Genomic DNA, 21,000 nt, shown 5'->3' on the forward strand with positions numbered 1-21,000 from the left:
CTTGCGGCCAAACGGGTCATGCTCAAGGCTCTTGATAAAACAGCAAACTGGAACTCAAAGTAATTTAAAAGCTAGAAAAGAAAGCTAACATTACCTTCCAGTGTTACACTGATGACAGGGTTATGAAGGGGAGACAGTCTGTCTCCAAACCACCCAGGTCAATTTCTAAAAGTCTGGAGACTAGAAATGATTTAGCCTGAGCTTTAAATATACTGTACATACCTCTAATTTGAATCCATCAGGATGAAATCTCATATATAATCAGTCGTGTCTCAACGATGGCTCAGCAATGATGACAAATAGCAGATTTTTTCTGGAATATGTTTGCCACAGACTGCAAATACCCATAACACACTGCTACCGAAATGATCTTGAAAGTCAACGTTTAGTGCAAGTCTGCTTTCAGTGCAAGTCAAGGTTGGTTCTGGATCTGTTACAGAGGGGGAGGAAAAAAATAAGAATTTACTTACCGATAATTCTATTTCTCGTAGTCCGTAGTGGATGCTGGGGACTCCGTGAGGACCATGGGGAATAGCGGCTCCGCAGGAGACAGGGCACAAAAGTAAAAGCTTTAGGATCAGGTGGTGTGCACTGGCTCCTCCCCCTATGACCCTCCTCCAAGCCTCAGTTAGGATACTGTGCCCGGACGAGCGTACACAATAAGGAAGGATTTTGAATCCCGGGTAAGACTCATACCAGCCACACCAATCACACTGTACAACCTGTGATCTGAACCCAGTTAACAGCATGATAACAGCGGAGCCTCTGAAAAGATGGCTCACAACAATAATAACCCGATTTTTGTAACAATAACTATGTACAAGTATTGCAGACAATCCGCACTTGGGATGGGCGCCCAGCATCCACTACGGACTACGAGAAATAGAATTATCGGTAAGTAAATTCTTATTTTCTCTGACGTCCTAAGTGGATGCTGGGGACTCCGTCAGGACCATGGGGATTATACCAAAGCTCCCAAACGGGCGGGAGAGTGCGGATGATTCTGCAGCACCGAGTGAGAGAACTCCAGGTCCTCCTCAGCCAGGGTGTGCCCCTGACCAAGTAGCAGCTCGGCAAAGTTGTAAAGCCGAGACCTCTCGGGCAGCCGCCCAAGATGAGCCCACCTTCCTTGTGGAATGGGCATTTACATATTTTGGCTGTGGCAGGCCTGCCACAGAATGTGCAAGCTGAATTGTACTACACATCCAACTAGCAATCGTCTGCTTAGAAGCAAGAGCACCCAGTTTGTTGGGTGCATACAGGATAACAGCAAGTCAGTTTTCCTGACTCCAGCCGTCCTGGAAACTAATATTTTCAGGGCCCTGACAACATCTAGCAACTTGGAGTCCTCCAAGTCCCTAGTAGCCACAGGTACCACAATAAGCTGGTTCAGGTGAAACGCTGACACCACCTTAGGGAGAAACTGGGGACGAGTCCGCAGCTCTGCCCTGTCCGAATGGACAATCAGATATGGGCTTTTGTGAGACAAAGCCGCCAATTCTGACACTCGCCTGGCCGAGGCCAGGGCCAACATCATGGTCATCTTTCCATGTGAGATATTACAAATCCACAGATTTGAGCGGTTTAAACCAATGTGATTTGAGGAATCCCAGAACTACGTTGAGATCCCACAGTGCCACTGGAGGCACAAAAGGGGGATGTATATGCAGTACTCCCTTGACAAACTTCTGGACTTCAGGAACTGAAGCCAATTCTTTCTGGAAGAAAATCGACAGGGCCGAAATTTGAACCTTAATGGACCCCCAATTTGAGGCCCATAGACACTCCTGTTTGCAGGAAATGCAGGAATCGACCGAGTTGAAATTTCTTCGTGGGGCCTTCCTGGCCTTACACCACGCAACATATTTTCGCCACATGTGGTGATAATGTTGTGCGGTCACCTCCTTCCTGACTTTGACCAGGGTAGGAATGACCTCTTCCGGAATGCCTTTTTCCCTTAGGATCCGGCGTTCAACCGCCATGCCGTCAAACGTAGCCGCGGTAAGTCTTGGAACAGACATGGTACTTGCTGAAGCAAGTCCCTTCTTAGCGGCAGAGGCCATGAGTCCTCTGTGAGCATCTCTTGAAGTTCCTGGTACCAAGTCCTTCTTGGCCAATCCGGAGCCACGAGTATAGTTCTTACTCCTCTACGTCTTATAATTCTCAGTACCTTAGGTATGAGAAGCAGAGGAGGGAACACATACACCGACTGGTACACCCACGGTGTTACCAGAACGTCCACAGCTATTGCCTGAGGGTCTCTTGACCTGGCGCAATACCTGTCCAGTTTTTTGTTCAGGCGGGACGCCATCATGTCCACCTTTGGTCTTTCCCATCGGTTCACAATCATGTGGAAGACTTCCCGATGAAGTCCCCACTCTCCCGGGTGGAGGTCGTGCTGAGGAAGTCTGCTTCCCAGTTGTCCACTCCCGGAATGAACACTGCTGACAGTGCTATCACATGATTTTCCGCCCAGCGAAGAATCCTTGCAGTTTCTGCCATTGCCCTCCTGCTTCTTGTGCCGCCCTGTCTGTTTACGTGGGCGACTGCCGTGATGTTGTCCCGCTGGATCAATACCGGCTGACCTTGAAGCAGAGGTCTTGCTAAGCTTAGAGCATTGTAAATTGCTCTTAGCTCCAGTATATTTATGTGGAGAGAAGTCTCCAGACTTGATCACACTCCCTGGAAATTTTTTTCCTTGTGTGACTGCTCCCCAGCCTTTCAGGCTGGCATCCGTGGTCACCAGGACCCAGTCCTGAATGCCGAATCTGTGGCCCTTTAGTAGATGAGCACTCTGCAGCCACCACAGAAGAGACACCCTTGTCCTTGGAGACAGGGTTATCCGCTGATGCATCTGAAGATGCGATCCGGACCATTTTTCCAGCAGATCCCACTGAAAAGTTCTTGCGTGAAATCTGCCGAATGGAATCGCTTCGTAAGAAGCCACCATTTTTCCCAGGACCCTTGTGCAATGATGCACTGACACTTTTCCTGGTTTTAGGAGGTTCCTGACTAGCTCGGATAACTCCCTGGCTTTCTCCTCCGGGAGAAACACCTTTTTCTGGACTGTGTCCAGAATCATCCCTAGGAACAGCAGACGTGTCGTCGGAGACAGCTGCGATTTTGGAATATTTAGAATCCACCCGTGCTGTCGTAGAACTACTTGAGATAGTGCTACTCCGACCTCCAACTGTTCTCTGGACCTTGCCCTTATCAGGAGATCGTCCAAGTAAGGGATAATTAAGACGCCTTTTCTTTGAAGAAGAATCATCATTTCGGCCATTACCTTGGTAAAGACCCGGGGTGCCGTGGACAATCCAAACGGCAGCGTCTGAAACTGATAGTGACAGTTTTGTACCACGAACCTGAGGTACCCTTGGTGAGAAGGGCAAATTGGGACATGGAGGTAAGCATCCTTGATGTCCAGGGACACCATATAGTCCCCTTCTTCCTGGTTCGCTATCACTGCTCTGAGTGACTCCATCTTGATTTGAACCTTTGTATGTAAGTGTTCAAATATTTCAGATTTAGAATAGGTCTCACCGAGCCGTCTGGCTTCAGTACCACAATATAGTGTGGAATAATACCCCTTTCCTTGTTGTAGGAGGGGTACTTTGATTATCACCTGCTGGGAATACAGCTTGTGAATTGTTTCCAATACTGCCTCCCTGTCGGAGGGAGACGTTGGTAAAGCAGACTTCAGGAACCTGCGAGGGGGAGACGTCTCGAATTTCCAATCTGTACCCCTGGGATACTACTTGTAGGATCCAGGGGTCCACTTGCGAGTGAGCCCACTGCGCGCTGAAACTCTTGAGACGACCCCCCACCGCACCTGAGTCCGCTTGTACGGCCCCAGCGTCATGCTGAGGACTTGGCAAAAGCGGTGGAGGCTTCTGTTCCTGGGAATGGGCTGCCTGCTGCAGTCTTCTTCCCTTTCCTCTATCCCTGGGCAGATATGACTGGCCTTTTGCCTGCTTGTCCTTATGGGGACGAAAGGACTGAGGCTGAAAAGACGGTGTCTTTTTCTGCTGAGATGTGACTTGGGGTAAAAAAAGGTGGATTTTCCAGCTGTTGCCGTGGCCACCAGGTCCGATGGACCGACCCCAAATAACTCCTCCCCTTTATACGGCAATACTTCCATGTGCCGTTTGGAATCTGCATCACCTGACCACTGTCGTGTCCATAAACATCTTCTGGCAGATATGGACATCGCACTTACTCTTGATGCCAGAGTGCAAATATCCCTCTGTGCATCTCGCATATATAGAAATGCATCCTTTAAATGCTCTATAGTCAATAAAATACTGTCCCTGTCAAGGGTATCAATATTTTCAGTCAGGGAATCCGACCAAGCCACCCCAGCGCTGCACATCCAGGCTGAGGCGATCGCTGGTCGCAGTATAACACCAGTATGTGTGTATATACTTTTTAGGATATTTTCCAGCCTCCTATCAGCTGGCTCCTTGAGGGCGGCCGTATCTGGAGACGGTAACGCCACTTGTTTTGATAAGCGTGTGAGCGCCTTATCCACCCTAAGGGGTGTTTCCCAACGCGCCCTAACTTCTGGCGGGAAAGGGTATAACGCCAATAATTTTCTATCGGGGGAAACCCACGCATCATCACACACTTCATTTAATTTATCTGATTCAGGAAAAACTACAGGTAGTTTTTTCACACCCCACATAATACCCTCTTTTGTGGTACTTGTAGTATCAGAAATATGTAACACCTCCTTCATTGCCCTTAACATGTAACGTGTGGCCCAAATGGAAAATACGTTTGTTTCTTCACCGTCGACACTGGAGTCAGTGTCCGTGTCTGTGTCTGTGTCGACCGACTGAGGTAAATGGGCGTTTTAAAGCCCTTGACGGTGTTTGAGACGCCTGGACAGGTACTAATTGGTTTGCCGGCCGTCTCATGTCGTCAACCGACCTTGCAGCGTGTTGACATTATCACGTAATTCCCTAAATAAGCCATCCATTCCGGTGTCGACTCCCTAGAGAGTGACATCACTATTACAGGCAATTGCTCCGCCTCCTCACCAACATCGTCCTCATACATGTCGACACACACGTACCGACACACAGCACACACACAGGGAATGCTCTGATAGAGGACAGGACCCCACTAGCCCTTTGGGGAGACAGAGGGAGAGTTTGCCAGCACACACCAAAACGCTATATTATACAGGGACAACCTTATATAAGTGTTTTCCCTTATAGCATCTTAATATATAATAATATCGCCAAATAAGTGCCCCCCCTCTCTGTTTTAACCCTGTTTCTGTAGTGCAGTGCAGGGGAGAGCCTGGGAGCCTTCCTAGCAGCGGAGCTGTGTAGGAAAATGGCGCTGTGTGCTGAGGAGAATAGGCCCCGCCCCCTTTTCGGCAGGCTTCTTCTCCCGTTTTTCTGACAACCTGGCAGGGGTTAAATACATCCATATAGCCTCCAGGGGCTATATGTGATGTATTTTTAGCCAGCATAGGTACTTTCATTGCTGCCCAGGGCGCCCCCCCAAGCGCCCTGCACCCTCAGTGACCGTTGGTGTGAAGTGTGCTGAGAGCAATGGCGCACAGCTGCAGTGCTGTGCGCTACCTCATGAAGACTGAGAAGTCTTCAGCCGCCGATTTCTGGACCTCTTCTCTCTTCAGCATCTGCAAGGGGGTCGGCGGCGCGGCTCCGGTGACCCATCCAGGCTGTACCTGTGATCGTCCCTCTGGAGCTAGTGTCCAGTAGCCTAAGAAGCCAATCCATCCTGCACGCAGGTGAGTTCACTTCTTCTCCCCTAAGTCCCTCGTTGCAGTGAGCCTGTTGCCAGCAGGACTCACTGAAAATAAAAAACCTAACAGAACTTTTACTCTAAGCAGCTCTTTAGGAGAGCCACCTAGATTGCACCCTTCTCGGCCGGGCACAAAAACCTAACTGAGGCTTGGAGGAGGGTCATAGGGGGAGGAGCCAGTGCACACCACCTGATCCTAAAGCTTTTACTTTTGTGCCCTGTCTCCTGCGGAGCCGCTATTCCCCATGGTCCTGACGGAGTCCCCAGCATCCACTTAGGACGTCAGAGAAAAATCATTGAAAACATGATCACAATTTGAAAAGTCATACTATAGCTGGGGACAGTGCAGAGTTCTGGAACCTGGGCATAGATGGAGTCTCAAGCGTAATGCCTTGGCTAACTTTTACAATGATTTGACTTGTGAGAATTTTAATTGATACATTTATACACTGACCTTTATACCACTATACAAACAAACGTCTCCATCTGTGTTATTTTAAAAAGCTTAGCTGATGGTCCCGGGATCTTTTGAAAGCCAAGCAACAGTCCTGGTTATAGCTTTATTTTATTGCAGAAGACTCAGGTTCAAATCCAACTTTCTTACTATGAACTGGGGCTAGTACCTTTAGGACTGGAGCAAATGACCAGAGCACAAGAAAAATAAAAATAAAAACTTTGCTCCTGGAAAACCAAGCTGTATGGCGAGGGGTGTAAACGCATTTATAGCATTTGCATGCTGGGTAAATACTGGCTGCTTTTGCAAGCAGCACAAAAATATAGGGCAGTTGTTTTTCTACCGATATTTAAACTTGAGCTAGGACACACCCCTTCCCACTTGTAAAGCTGATTACTAATTTTTAAGCTGCCCCCTGAAGTGCAACTTGGTTTTGTCAAGGTGCATTTTTGCGTTTACTTTTATTTTCTGCATTGAATAAGCCCCTTTATTTTCATGTACTGCACTTACTAGAAATTAGAATTTAAGCTCTATATGCCAGAAAACTGTCCCCAAAACACTCTTTGCAATACTGTAAAGAAATACATTGTTCGGTTATCATTTGCTATCACTTGTGGTCCCCTGATGGAAGAGACTGCAGAAGCTAGAGACGTGCTGTAACCAGCAGTAATGACCTGGAAAAGTGTGGGCTCAAAATACAGACATTGGAAGTCCTACCTCCTCAATAACCCACCAAGCCATCTCTCCTTGCAGCATCTGCTGTCAGCACTGTCACAATGGAAAGTGGTTCTATTTGCACTAGAAAAGGATGGTTATTATGCAGGCTATAATTACCATCTCACGGTCAGCATGTGAACTGAAGCATTACCCACCCATGCTACATGATTAAAATAGCATATGCTTTTGTTTTAACCCCATTGCTACACGAGAAGTAGACTGGAAATGATGATCTCAAATAGATCCAATCACAATTAATTTAATATTTAGTATTTACCAGCAGTACATCTCCGTCTGCACACAGGTTTGGATGAGAATATGTGCTCTACGGAAATCCTGGGAGTACAAGGAATCTGTACAATGGGGTAACTAAATGCAATAGCTCTGGTAGGTATGCTAACTAGGCGAGAGGAAAATGGGAGACCCAACAGAGCTTTATAGTAAACTAGCTCATTGCCCGGGTTTATATCTTCAAGTTATTAAGTGATCAATGAGTTGGATGTAACTGTCAACATTTTAAAAATAATTGGCAGCACTTCCAACACACCTATGAGCCGGCTGTCCAGTGGGGGGGGGTTTGGGTTTCGCCTCTAGCCCTAATTCCCAGCTTTTCTATCTGTTCAGTTTTATAATCACTTTTCCATTGCGAGATGGGTTTACAGATTTCCTTCTGTTATCAATGTTGCTATTCCAAGGCTTTTGGGTACACAATATTTTTGTCTTCCCGCCTCTATTTGTCAGTTATTTTAGTTAATTGGTTTATGGCCATTTCTGTCAGTTATTACAGTTCATTACCGTTTCCATCCAAATCCATCCAAGGCCCAGAACAAGCTCCCTGTGTCAAAGTTCTGTCTGGCATACACCAACGGGAGGTCCAACCAGGACCTCAACCTTATAGTATGTCTTCTTGGACCCAATGTTATCACTCAGTAAACGGAGGTCCAACCAAGACCCCTACCCCTTAGTATGTCTTCTAGGATCCAATACTACCACTCTGAAGTTTTTGTCCGATTCCATCCAGTGGAAGGCCCAGAACAGAATCCCTGGGTCACAGTTCTGTCCAGTGTATGCCAATGGGAGATCTGACTGGGGCCCTAACTCCCCTAAAACCTGGCCATGATCCCACTGGACCACCTTGCATTGGTTTCATCCCAATCCATGCAGGAGTGTCCAAATGCATAGCCGGGCAGACAGACAAACAAACCAATTAATTTTATATATAAAAGGATGTAGAAATGGTGGTATGAAACAAAGTGGATTCAATTATCTAAATAGTTGTGTCATTATACATAAGCATTAAATGGAAAAAACGGCATGCCTCCCCATGATATGTATAACAATATGAACAGAAAGACATGTATTTACATTTCTTTTGTTTAGATGCAATAATATAATGCTGCAGATTCATCAGGTTGGGTACGATTCTGACTGTCAGAATCCCAATGGCTTCAGAGTAAGTATTTGGCACTATCACTCCCCCTAGTGCCCAACCCCTGTACTTACCTGTGGGATCCCTCTGGATTCTGACCATCGGGATCCCACTGTCGGTCTTCTGACTGTCGGTATTTTGACAACATCCTGAATCCTCCCTCCCCACTATTAAAAGTGCTGTTATCATTATGTAATGGGTATGTTCCCACAATTCCTTCATGTGCACCTCTATGGAGTTGTCGCTGGAGAAACAACAAATCAGAAACAATATGGCTTTTGATTGGTCCCCTTCCACACCTATTTTAAAGTGGGAACCTTAAACGTTTTATGGTCTATATTACTGAAATGCATCAACACCAGGTAAAGTGGCTATATGGAGCGGGCCTCAGGGGCACCACTGGGGGATGGGAACAATTTTACAGTATAGTGGTAATGCAGCTTTAATACATAAATAAGGAAAACTAAAAAACAAATAAAAAATTGCACTAAGAGCATTGAACCTGCTATTAGTGCTACTGTTCATTTACAAAGCCAAAATGTAAATGCAATAGCAAACAAAATCTATATTTTTATATATTAAATTAATGTCGCTACAACAAGCACAACAATGCATAAGAGCTGCAGAGCTTTATAGGTTGTTTTGCAGCTAATCATAAAAAAAACAGAGAACCATGATTTCTATTCTATTCTATGGGCTTCATGGTTTCCACTGTGAGACCCAGAAAGATCTATACCTTAAAACATGAATCAAAATGTAGGGCGGACGTGTGGTGAATTATGGCGGCTGGACTTTAACCAATGGTAATAAAATGTAAATATGCAAATGTAAAAATATAAAATGATATTAGAGTGTGAACGCTAATAGACTATTGTTTTTTGAAACTTTGAATAACAGTGTATACAAATATAGAAAAATACAATTTCAATGCACAAAGGGCCTGATTCAGAGATTAACGCTATAGCACAGCTGCTGTGCTAAATAAGCAGAAGCCGCAGGAGCCCTCTTACGTATAAAGACTCCCGTTGTCGGCTTCTCTGATTTGATGCTACGTGCAAAGAGGCAGCCATGGAAAACTGCGTGACCATTGGACATCTGAGTGGCTGCTGGAGACAGTGAAGCTGTGTCCCCGGTCTAGAACACTTCGTATTGCCAACCCCAAATGCCAGCAGCATGTCAATCATGCTGAGGCTTTTGGGGCACAGCGAGCGAGGACGCAGAAACAGATCTGCATATGTGAAGTGCGGCTCCTGCCCATGAACAGATCTGCAAACATCGGAGATGTACGGAAAAACTGAATTTACATCTCTGTATTAGACCCAAAGCCCTGAAAAGTACACCCTTTCATAAAGTCCTCCGGGACAAAATGCATCAGGGATCCTCTGAGAACTGGATTTGGACACTGTGCTTTCTGGGATTGACACTATCCATTCTTTGAAGTGGACGCAGGAGAAATGGAGAAACATCTTCCAATATCCTGTATAATTCAGATACCCATGGAACTCTTTTCTATGCAAGTGTAGTTCTTTCCTAAGTAATAAAACTCATTATACAGTATTACTCTATGGGGCATATTTACTAAAGCTATTTTGTGGAAAACGTCTGTTTTTGGGGAATCCCCATAAAATGGGAGTATCTATTTGATGTAACAAAAAGAGACAACAGCAGATATTTCCGATCTGCAGTGGTCCCTCCATTTCCAACAGCAAAAGCAACTAACACGGGATTCTATGGAGAGTGCTATGCAAGTCGGGCTTTCCAAGATCAGGAATTACAGGTTTTCAGAGTTTGGCTCCAGCATCTGAAGATGGCATTAGCTCATAGTAACACATGAGCTGTTTTGGTTTTTTTTGCAAAGTTTACCAAATAGGGATTTTCCAGTAAAAGCAAGCGGCAATTTTGATGACCGTATTGTGAGTTGGGGCACAATATCATTTTATATAGGCTAGAGGTAATTTTAAGGTTAAACTCTAGAGGTGTGTGGAAAAAATAAGAATTTACTCACCGGTAATTCTATTTCTCATAGTCCGTAGTGGATGCTGGGGACTCCGTAAGGACCATGGGGATTAGCGGCTCCGCAGGAGACTGGGCACAACTACAAAGAAAGCTTTAGACTACTGGTGTGCACTGGCTCCTCCCACTAAGACCCTCCTCCAGACCTCAGTTAGGATACTGTGCCCGGAAGAGCTGACACAATTAGGAAGGATTTTGAATCCCGGGTAAGACTCATACCAGCCACACCAATCACACCGTATAACTCGTGATACAATACCCAGTTAACAGCATGATAACAACTGAGCCTCTCAACAGATAGCTCAACAATAACCCTTAAGTTAAGCAATAACTATATACAAGTATTGCAGGCAATCCGCACTTGGGATGGGCGCCCAGCATCCACTACGGACTATGAGAAATAGAATTACCGGTGAGTAAATTCTTATTTTCTCTAACGTCCTAAGTGGATGCTGGGGACTCCGTAAGGACCATGGGGATTATACCAAAGCTCCCAAACGGTCGGGAGAGTGCGGATGACTCTGCAGCACCGAATGAGAGAACTCAAGGTCCTCCTCAGCCAGGGTATCAAATTTGTAGAATTTAGCAAACGTGTTTGCCCCTGACCAAGTAGCAGCTCGGCAAAGTTGAAGAGCCGAGACCCCTCGGGCAGCCGCCCAAGAAGAGCCCACTTTCCTCGTGGAATGGGCTTTTACTGATTTAGGATGCGGCAGTCCAGCCGCAGAATGTGCAAGCTGAATCGTACTACAGATCCAGCGAGCAATAGTCTGCTTAGAAGCAGGTGCACCCAACTTGTTGGGCGCATACAGGATAAAAAGCGAGTCAGTCTTTCTGACTCCAGCTGTCCTGGAAACATAAATTTTCAGGGCCCTGACTACATCCAACAACTTGGAAGCCTCCAAGTCATTTGTAGCCGCAGGCACCACGATAGGTTGGTTCAGATGAAAAGCTGATACCACTTTGGGGAGAAACTGGGGACGAGTCCTCAATTCTGCCCTATCCATATGGAAAATCAGATAAGGGCTTTTACATGACAAAGCCGCCAATTCTGAAACACGCCTGGCCGACACCAAGGCCAACAACATGACCACTTTCCACGCGAGATATTTTAAATCCACGGTTTTCAGTGGCTCAAACCAATCTGACTTTAGGAAATCCAACACCACGTTGAGATCCCAAGGTGCCACTGGAGGCACAAAAGGGGGATGAATATGCAGCACTCCCTTAACAAAAGTCTGAACTTCAGGTAGTGAAGCCAATTCTCTCTGGAAGAAAATCGAGAGAGCCGAAATCTGGACCTTAATGGAACCCAATTTAAGGCCCATAGTCACCCCTGACTGTAGGAAGTGCAGGAACCGGCCCAGCTGAAATTCTTCCGTCGGGACCTTCCTGGCCTCACACCACGAAACATATTTTCCCCATATGCGGTAATAATGGTTCGCGGTTACTTCTTTCCTAGCTTTTATCAGCGTAGGAATGACTTCCTCCGGAATGCCCTTTTCCTTCAGGATCCGGTGTTCAACCGCCATGCCGTCAAACGCAGCCGCGGTAAGTCTTGGAACAGACAGGGTCCCTGCTGCAGCAGGTCCTGTCTGAGCGGTAGAGGCCATGGGTCCTCTGACATCATCTCTTGAAGTTCCGGATACCACGCTCTTCTTGGCCAATCCGGAACAATGAGTATAGTTCTTACTCCTCTTCTCCTTATTATCCTCAGTACCTTTGGTATGAGAGGAAGAGGAGGGAACACATAAACCGATCGGTACACCCACGGTGTTACCAGAGCGTCCACAGTTATCGCCTGCGGGTCTCTTGACCTGGCGCAATATTTTTCTAGCTTTTTGTTTAGGTGGGACGCCATCATGTCCACCTGTGGTTTTTCCCACTGGTTTACAATCATTTGAAAGACTTCTGGATGAAGTCCCCACTCTCCCGGGTGGAGGTCGTGTCTGCTGAGGAAGTCTGCTTCCCAGTTGTCCACTCCCGGAATGAACACTGCTGACAGTGCTAACACGTGATTTTCCGCCCATCGGAGAATCCTTGTGGCTTCTGCCATCGCCGTCCTGCTTCTCGTGCCGCCCTGTCGATTCACATGGGCGACTGCCGTGATGTTGTCTGACTGGATCAGTACCGGCTGGTTTTGAAGCAGGGGTTTTGCCTGACTTAGGGCATTGTAAATGGCCCTTAGTTCCAGAATATTTATGTGCAGGGAAGTCTCCTGACTTGACCATAGTCCTTGGAAGTTTCTTCCCTGTGTGACTGCTCCCCAGCCTCGAAGGCTGGCATCCGTGGTCACCAGGACCCATTCCTGTATGACGAATCTGCGGCCCTCCTGAAGATGAGCACTCTGCAGCCACCACAGCAGAGACACCCTTGTCCTTGGAGACAGGGTTATCAGACGATGCATCTGAAGATGCGATCCGGACCACTTCTCCAACAGGTCCCACTGAAAGGTTCTTGCATGAAACCTGCTGAATGGAATCGCTTCGTAGGAAGCTACCATTTTTCCCAGGATCCGCGTGCAGTGATGCACAGACACATGTTTTGGTTTTAGGAGGCCTCTAACTAGAGATGACAGCTCCTTGGCCTTCTCCTCCGGGAGAAACACTTTTCGCTGTTCTGTGTCCAGAACCATCCCTAGGAACAGCAGGCGTGTCGAAGGGACCAGCTGTGACTTTGGAATGTTTAGAATCCAGCCGTGCTGTTGCAGCACTTCCCGAGATAGTGCTACCCCTACCAATAACTGTTCTCTGGACCTCGCCTTTATCAGGAGATCGTCCAAGTACGGGATAATTAAAACTCCCTTCCTTCGAAGGAGTATCATCATTTCCGCCATTACCTTGGTAAAGACCCTCGGAGCCGTGGAGAGACCGAACGGCAACGTCTGGAATTGGTAATGACAATCTTGTACCACAAACCTGAGGTACTCCTGGTGAGGATGGTAAATGGGGACATGTAGGTAAGCCTCCTTGATGTCCAGTGATACCATGTAATCCCCCTCGTCCAGGCTCGCAATAACCGCCCTGAGCGATTCCATCTTGAACTTTAATTTTTTGATATATGTGTTCAAGGATTTCAGATTTAAAATGGGTCTCACCGAACCGTCCGGTTTCGGTACCACAACCATTGTGGAATAGTAACCCCTTCCTTGTTGAAGTACGGGCACCTTTACTATCACTTGTTGTGAATACAGCTTTTGAATTGCCTGTAACACTGCCTCCCTGCCTGAGGGAGTGGTTGGCAAGGCAGATTTGAGGAAACGGCGGGGGGGAGACGTCTCGAATTCCAGTTTGTACCCCTGAGATACTATTTGAAGGATCCAGGGATCCACCCGTGAGCGAGCCCACTGCTTGCTGAAATGCTTGAGACGGGCCCCCACCGTACCTGGCTCCGCCTGTGGAGCCCCAGCGTCATGCTGTGGACTTTGAGGAAGCGGGGGAGGACTTTTGCTCCTGGGAACTGGCTGTATGCTGCAGCTTTTTCCCTCTACCTCTGCCTCTGGGCAGAAAGGACGCGCCTTTAACCCGCTTGCCCCTATTGGGCCGAAAGGACTGTACCTGATAATACGGTGCTTTCTTTGGTTGTGAGGGAACATGGGGCAAAAATGTAGACTTCCCAGCTGTTGCTGTGGAAACGAGGTCCGAGAGACCATCCCCGAACAATTCCTCACCCTTATAAGGCAGAACTTCCATATGTCGTTTGGAATCTGCATCACCTGTCCACTGCCGAGTCCATAACCCTCTCCTGGCAGAAATGGACATTGCACTAATTTTGGATGCCAGCCGGCAAATATCCCTCTGTGCATCCCTCATGTATAAAAGTGCGTCTTTTATATGCTCTACGTTCAGCAAAATAGTGTCCCTGTCTAGGGTATCTATATTTTCTGACAGGGAATCTGACCACGCAGCAGCAGCGCTGCACATCCAGGCTGAAGCTATAGCCGGTCTCAGTATCACACCTGTGTGTGTGTATATATAGATTTCAGGATAGCCTCCTGCTTTCTATCAGCAGATTCCTTCAGGGCGGCCGTATCCGGAGACGGTAGTGCCACCTTCTTCAACAAGCGTGTGAGCGCTTTATCCACCCTAGGGGATGTTTCCCAGCGTGACCTATCCTCTGGCGGGAAAGGGTACGCCATTAGTAACCTCTTAGAAATTACCATCTTTTTATCAGGGGAAGCCCACGCTTCTTCACACACTTCATTTAACTCTTCAGATGGAGGAAAAGCTACTGGTAGTTTTTTCTCTCCAAACATTATACCCTTTTTTGTGGTACCGGGGGTAACATCAGAAATGTGCAACACATTTTTCATTGCCTCAATCATGTAACATGTGGCCCTACTGGAAGTTACATTAGTCTCATCGTCGTCAACACTGGAGTCAGTATCCGTGTCGACATCTGTGTCAACCATCTGAGGTAGCGGGCGTTTTAGAGCCCCTGATGGTTTTTGAGACGCCTGGGCAGGCACAGGCTGAGAAGCCGGCTGTCCCACATTAGGTATGTCGTCAAACCTTTTATGTAAGGAGTCGACACTATCACGTAATTCCTTCCACAGCACCATCCACTCAGGTGTCGACCCCGCAGGGGGTGACATCACATTTACAGGCATCTGCTCCGCCTCCACATAAGCCTCCTCATCAAACATGTCGACACAGCCGTACCGACACACCGCAAACACACAGGGAATGCTCTGACAGAGGACAGGACCCCACAAAGCCCTTTGGGGAGACAGAGAGAGAGTATGCCAGCACACACCAGAGCGCTATATAACACTGGGATCCCACTATCAATGAGTGTTTTCCCTATAGCTGCTTTTTATATATATAACATATATATATATATATATATATCTATACTGCGCCTAAATTTAGTGCCCCCCCTCTCTTTTTACCCTTCTGTAGTTTTCTCAGACTGCAGGGGAGAGCCAGGGAGCTTCCTTCCAGCGGAACTGTGAGGGAAAAATGGCGCCAGTGTGCTGAGGGAGAAGCCACGCCCCCTTTTCGGCCGCTTTTTCTGTTATACTGGCAGGGGTAATTTTACATCTATATAGCCCCTGGGACTATATATGATGTATATTTTGCCAGCCAAGGTGTTATCTATTGCCCTCAGGGCGCCCCCCCCCCAGCGCCCTGCACCCATCAGTGACCGAAGTATGAGGTGTACATGAGGAGAAATGGCGCACAAGAATCTAACTGAGGTCTGGAGGAGGGTCTTAGTGGGAGGAGCCAGTGCACACCAGTAGTCTAAAGCTTTCTTTGTAGTTGTGCCCAGTCTCCTGCGGAGCCGCTAATCCCCATGGTCCTTACGGAGTCCCCAGCATCCACTTAGGACGTTAGAGAAAGGAGATTTATGGTAAGACTTACCATTGTTAAATCTCTTTCTGCGAGGTACACTGGTTTCCACAGGGAATAACACTGGTGTAGAGTTGGATCTTGATCCGAGGCCCCAAAAGGCTAAAGCTTTGACTGTTCCCAGAATGCACTGCACCGCCTCCTCTATAGCTCCGCCTCCAGGCACTGGAGCTCAGTTTCATTAACCAGTCCAATGCAGTAGCAGGTAAGAGACGGTAGATTTTAGTCACATAGACCCACATTCTCACAACAGCAGAAGGTATCAGCGGATAATGCCATACAAACCCAAAGAAGCTAAGTGCGTCAGGATGGGCACCCTGTGAAAACCAGTGTACCTCGCAGAAAGAGATTTAACAATGGTAAGTTTTACCATTAATCTACTTTTCTGCAGCGGGGTACAACATCGGGGATGTCCTAAAGCAGTTCCTCATGGGAGGGGAGGCACTGTAGCAGGCACAAGAACCTGGCATCCAAAGGAAGCATTCTGGGAGGCGGAAGTATAAAAGGCATAGAACCTGATGAACGTGTTCACTGAGGACCACATAGCAGCCTTGCACAATTGTCCAACGGACGCTCCACGGCGGGCCATCCAAGAAGGTCCAACAGACCGAGTAGAATGGGCCTTGATAGCAGCAGGAGCTAGGAGTCCAGCCTGCGCATAAGCTTGTGCAATCACCATTCTAATCCATCTGGTCAAGGTCTGCTTATTCGCAGGCCAGCCACGTTTGTGAAAACCAAAAAAGTACAAAAAGATAATCTGACCTCCTGACAGAGGCATTCCTTTCTACATATATACGAAGAGCCCGTACCACATCCAAAGACCGCTCTACATTGGAGGACATCCACGTCCGCCCTACATTGGAGGACAAACCAGGAGAAATAAAGGCCGGAACCACAATCTCTTGGTTAAGGAGGAAAGATGACACCACCTTAGGTAGATTACCGGGGCGAGTTCTAAGAACTGCCCGGTCACGGAAAAAAAATCAGAAAGGGTGGACGACAGGACAAAGCGACAAAGTCTGACACTCTCCTAGCAGAGGCAATAGCCAACAGAAAAATGACCTTAAGCGTAAGGCATTTAAGGTCCACAGACTCAAGAGGTTCAAACGGAGATTCTTGAAGGGCAGTAAGAACAACAGACAGATCCCACGGAGCCACAGGGGGAACATTGGGAGGCTGAATCCATAGTACGCCCTGAGTGAATGTATGAACGTCAGGAATAGATACAATTTTTCGCTGAAACCACACAGACAAGGCAGAAATGTGAACCTTGAGGGAGGCCAGGTGAAGTCCTAAATCAAGGCCTTTTTGCAAAAAAGCCAAGTCTGGAAGTACTAAACTTGTATGCATCGTAATTCTTAGCAGCACACCAGGTGAAGTAAGAATACCAGACCCTATAAAAAAAATCCGTTCAGAAGCCGGTTTGCGGGCCTTCAAAATAGTTTGAATAACCGCCTCAGAAAATCCTTTGGCCCTCAGGAGTGAAACTTCAAGAGCCACACCGTCAAAGCCAGTCTTGCCAGGTCCTGGTAAACACAAGGGCCCTGAACGAGGAGGTCTGGGCGTTGAGGAAGTAGAAGAGGACGCTCGATCGAGAGCCCCCTCAGGTCTGAGAACCAATGCGGTCTGGGCCACGCTGGAGTGACTAGAAGCAGGATTCCTCCTTCTTGCTTGAACTTCCGTAGTACCCTGGGCAGAAGTGACACTGGAGGGAACACGTAGGGCAGCCGAAAGTTCCATGGAATTGTCAGTGCATCCACGAACGCTGCTTGAGGATCCCTTGACCTTGCTCCGAAGACCGGAACTTGTGATTGTGTCGAGACGCCATCAGGTCTACATCTGGTAGACCCCACAAGGAGTTGGAAGACCTCCGGATGAAGACTCCACTCCCCGGCGTGTACGTCTAGACGACTGAGGAAGTTCGCTTCCCAGTTGAGGACCCCCGGAATGAACACTGCCAAAATGGCTGGCAGATGGCATTCTGCCCAAAGAAGAATCTTTGACACTTTCATCATTGCCATGCGGCTTCGAGTGCCGCCTTGATGATTTATGTACGCCACCGTGGTGGCGTTCTCTGAGTGTACTTGAACAGGTCTGTTCTGTACGAAAGGCAGGGCCAGTGTCAACGCATCAAACACTGCCCGCAATTCCACAATGTTTATCGGGAGGAGAGATTCCTCCCTGGTCCACCGACTCTGGAGAGAGTATTGCTCCAACACCATGCACTAACCCCACATACTGGCATCTGTCGTTAAGAGGCCCCAGTTGGAGATCCAGAAGGGACCACCCTAGCTCAAACCTCCTGAGTCACGGAGATCATTTGAGACCTGATCTGGGGAGGCAGGCCGTCACACTTGGAAAGGATTAACCTCTGCAGAGGGCGGGAATGAAATTGAGCGTACTCTACCATGTCGAAAGCAGACTGTCACAACTGAGGGCTGGTGCTGACCAGGGGGAGCCTCAATTGTAGGAGCTGAGGTATAAGTGAACCTAGGAGGCAGTACAGGGTTCTTAGACATGTAGGGAACCTTTACCACAAATGCCCGAAGGCGTGACCACGACAACAAAGGAAAGTTCAAAGGTTTTATTGAAACTCAGCTTACAAGCATATGTCGGCAGTTAGCAATATTAAGAACAGCATATAAAAGTCACAGTTCCCAGGAGTGCATATAGGCAGTCTCTAGGTGTGGTATAATTAAGCACAGTCTTGAAGGACTTGGAGATGATGGGGGTAATTCCAAGTTGATCGCAGCAGGAATTTTGTTAGCAGTTGGGCAAAACCATGTGCTTTGCAGGGGAGGCAGATATAACATGTGCAGAAAGAGTTAGATTTGGGTGGGTTATTTTGTTTCTATGCAGGGTAAATACTGGCTGCTTTATTTTTACACTGCAAATTAGATTGCAGATTGAACACACCACACCCAAATCTAACTCTCTCTGCACATGTTAAATCTGCCTTCCCTGCAGTGTACATGGTTTTGCCCAACTGCTAACAAAATTCCTGCTGCGATCAGCTTGGAATTACCCCCGATATGTCCTTACCAACACCGATGCACTGGGTAGCTGATGGGAAACAGAAGCTGATGACTGAACTGCCGCGAAATGCCGGATAGAACCGACACAGGTGGTGAGCTGTGAAATGGTGTCAGATACCAGTGTAATGGAAGATCAGATGCAGAAACACTGGTGATGCTAGAGATCGATGACGGAACACCGATGGTGACTTGGGATCGATGACGGAACACTGATGGTGACTTGGGATCGATGACAGAACACAGATGGTGACTGGAGATCGATGACAGAACACCGATGGTGACTGGAGATCGATGGCGGAACACTGATGGTTACTGGCAGGGCAGAGCACCGCTGGAAACCGGTATCGGGTAACTGCCAGTCACAGGGTGCAATGATGAGACACTGGCTGCACCATGAGAATAGGAATTGGTGCCAGTCTCGAGTGGAGCTTGCAGACAGCGATCACCACAATCAGGAGAGAATGCTATCACTAGGATGACAATTGAAGCACTGACAACTTTCCAGCCCAGGAACAAGATATTTATACCAGCTGGGAAACAGGGATTGGCTGGCTGATTAAGCAGAGTCTAGAGTGCAGCTGCTGGATAATTAGGTAGAAACCAGAGTGCAGCTGATAGGCTGAAAAGTAACATGTGATGAAAACAAACATGGCTGCGCCCATGTTTGAACTTGGAGGGAAAGACCGTTTGTAACTTGCATGTGAGTTTTAACCATGAAGCTGCCAGAATCACAGTGAAGAGATTTGAGACAATGAGATGCTGCGTGCTGCATGCAGACAGTGCAGATGGAATCCAGGCTTGGAACGCTGGGACAGTCTCAGGAGGCATTTGGAAGGTAAATACTGATAAGGAATTACCTGGATCGTAACAGCGACACCATGAGGCCTAGTACTTGCATCGACGAGTGTATCGACACTCTTTGGCGACAGAGGAACTATCTGATTCTGTTCTGAAGTTTCAGAACCTTCTCTGGAGACAAGAACAAACGTTGGTTGTGTGTGTCCAGAAATGCCCCCAAGTGTACCATGCTTTGAGCAGGGACCAGTGAGGATTTCTTCCAGTTGATGAGCCACCCGTGGGCTAGCAATTATTGGACCGTCAGTTCCAGTTGACAGAGGAGAACCTCTGGGGAGTTCACCAAGATCAACAAGTCGTCATAGATACGGCAGGATCATGATACCCGGACGACGGAGAAGGGCAGTCATGACCGCCATGACCTTGGTGAAGATCCGAGGAGCCGTGGTCAGTCCGAAAGGCAAGGCTTGGAACTGATAATGAAGGTTGCCAATAGCAAACCGAAGATATTGCTGATGCGACATGGCAATAGGTATGTGTAGGTCTGCATCCTGTATATCCGGGGATACCATACAGTCCTTGGGTTCCATAGCCAGTACAATAGGGCGCCGAGTTTGCATACAGAATTTGGACACCCTCACAAATCTGTTTAAAGATTTGAGGTTGAGTATAGGCCGGGAGGATCCATTCGGCTTCGGAACTAGGAACAGCGTCGAATAGTATCCCCTGCCTCTGTGAGACAGAGGCACCAGCACTATCACTCCTGTATCCAGCAGGGATTGGACAACCAAATGTAGAGTTTGTGCTTTTAATGGATCCGAAGGGATAACCGTTGAGCAAAACTGGCGAGGGGGGACGTCTCTTGAAAGACATCTTATACCCGTAAGAGATCACTTCCTGCACCCAGGCATCCGAAGTGGTCTGTAACCATACCTGGGCGAACTGCAGAAGTCGGACTCCCACCCTGGGGTCCCGCAGGGGTAGGCCCGCCCTATCATGCAGCAGGCTTGACCGGTTTGGAAGCAGGCTGACGGGCGGCCCAAGAACGTTTAGATTTGGGCTTAGAGGACTTGGAAGTGCGAGCCTGTCTCGGGTACGCCTGACCCTTTGCTTTACCTGGAGGTCGTAAGGAACGAAAAGTAGCCTTCGTAACCGAAGGATTAGTACTTGGGAGAAACGCAGTCTTGGCCGACGCTCCTCCCATTTCATGCTCTGACTTTGATAATTTATACCAGTCCTGCTCAGTAACGGGGATATTCCCCCGTCACTTATCAGAGGATTTCCCTGACCATCACAAGCGTCTCCGGCAAGCGCTAAACAGCGCCTCTCTCTGTTGCCAGCGGCCGTCTGCTCCTGCCCAGAGGATAACTTCAGCAATTAACGACAATCCTAGCCAGCACCAAATTACAGCGCATCTACTGGTTGTTAGCA

The 21,000-nt window shown here is 47.8% G+C and overlaps 1 protein-coding gene across 7 annotated transcripts in view; it reads right to left on the reverse strand.

Moving 5' to 3' along the window:
- CYLD (CYLD lysine 63 deubiquitinase) overlaps positions 1 to 21,000 on the reverse strand; it is a 328,802-nt gene that overhangs the window by 187,298 nt on the left and 120,504 nt on the right. For all 7 annotated transcript variants that reach the window (XM_063945313.1, XM_063945314.1, XM_063945318.1 and 4 more), the window contains one exon: positions 223 to 430. The gene's annotated coding sequence lies outside the window, so the exon portion shown is untranslated. The remainder of the gene's footprint in view (positions 1 to 222; positions 431 to 21,000) is intronic.

Source organism: Pseudophryne corroboree, chromosome 11 (assembly GCF_028390025.1).
Source record: "Pseudophryne corroboree isolate aPseCor3 chromosome 11, aPseCor3.hap2, whole genome shotgun sequence".
Classification (NCBI taxonomy): domain Eukaryota; kingdom Metazoa; phylum Chordata; class Amphibia; order Anura; family Myobatrachidae; genus Pseudophryne; species Pseudophryne corroboree.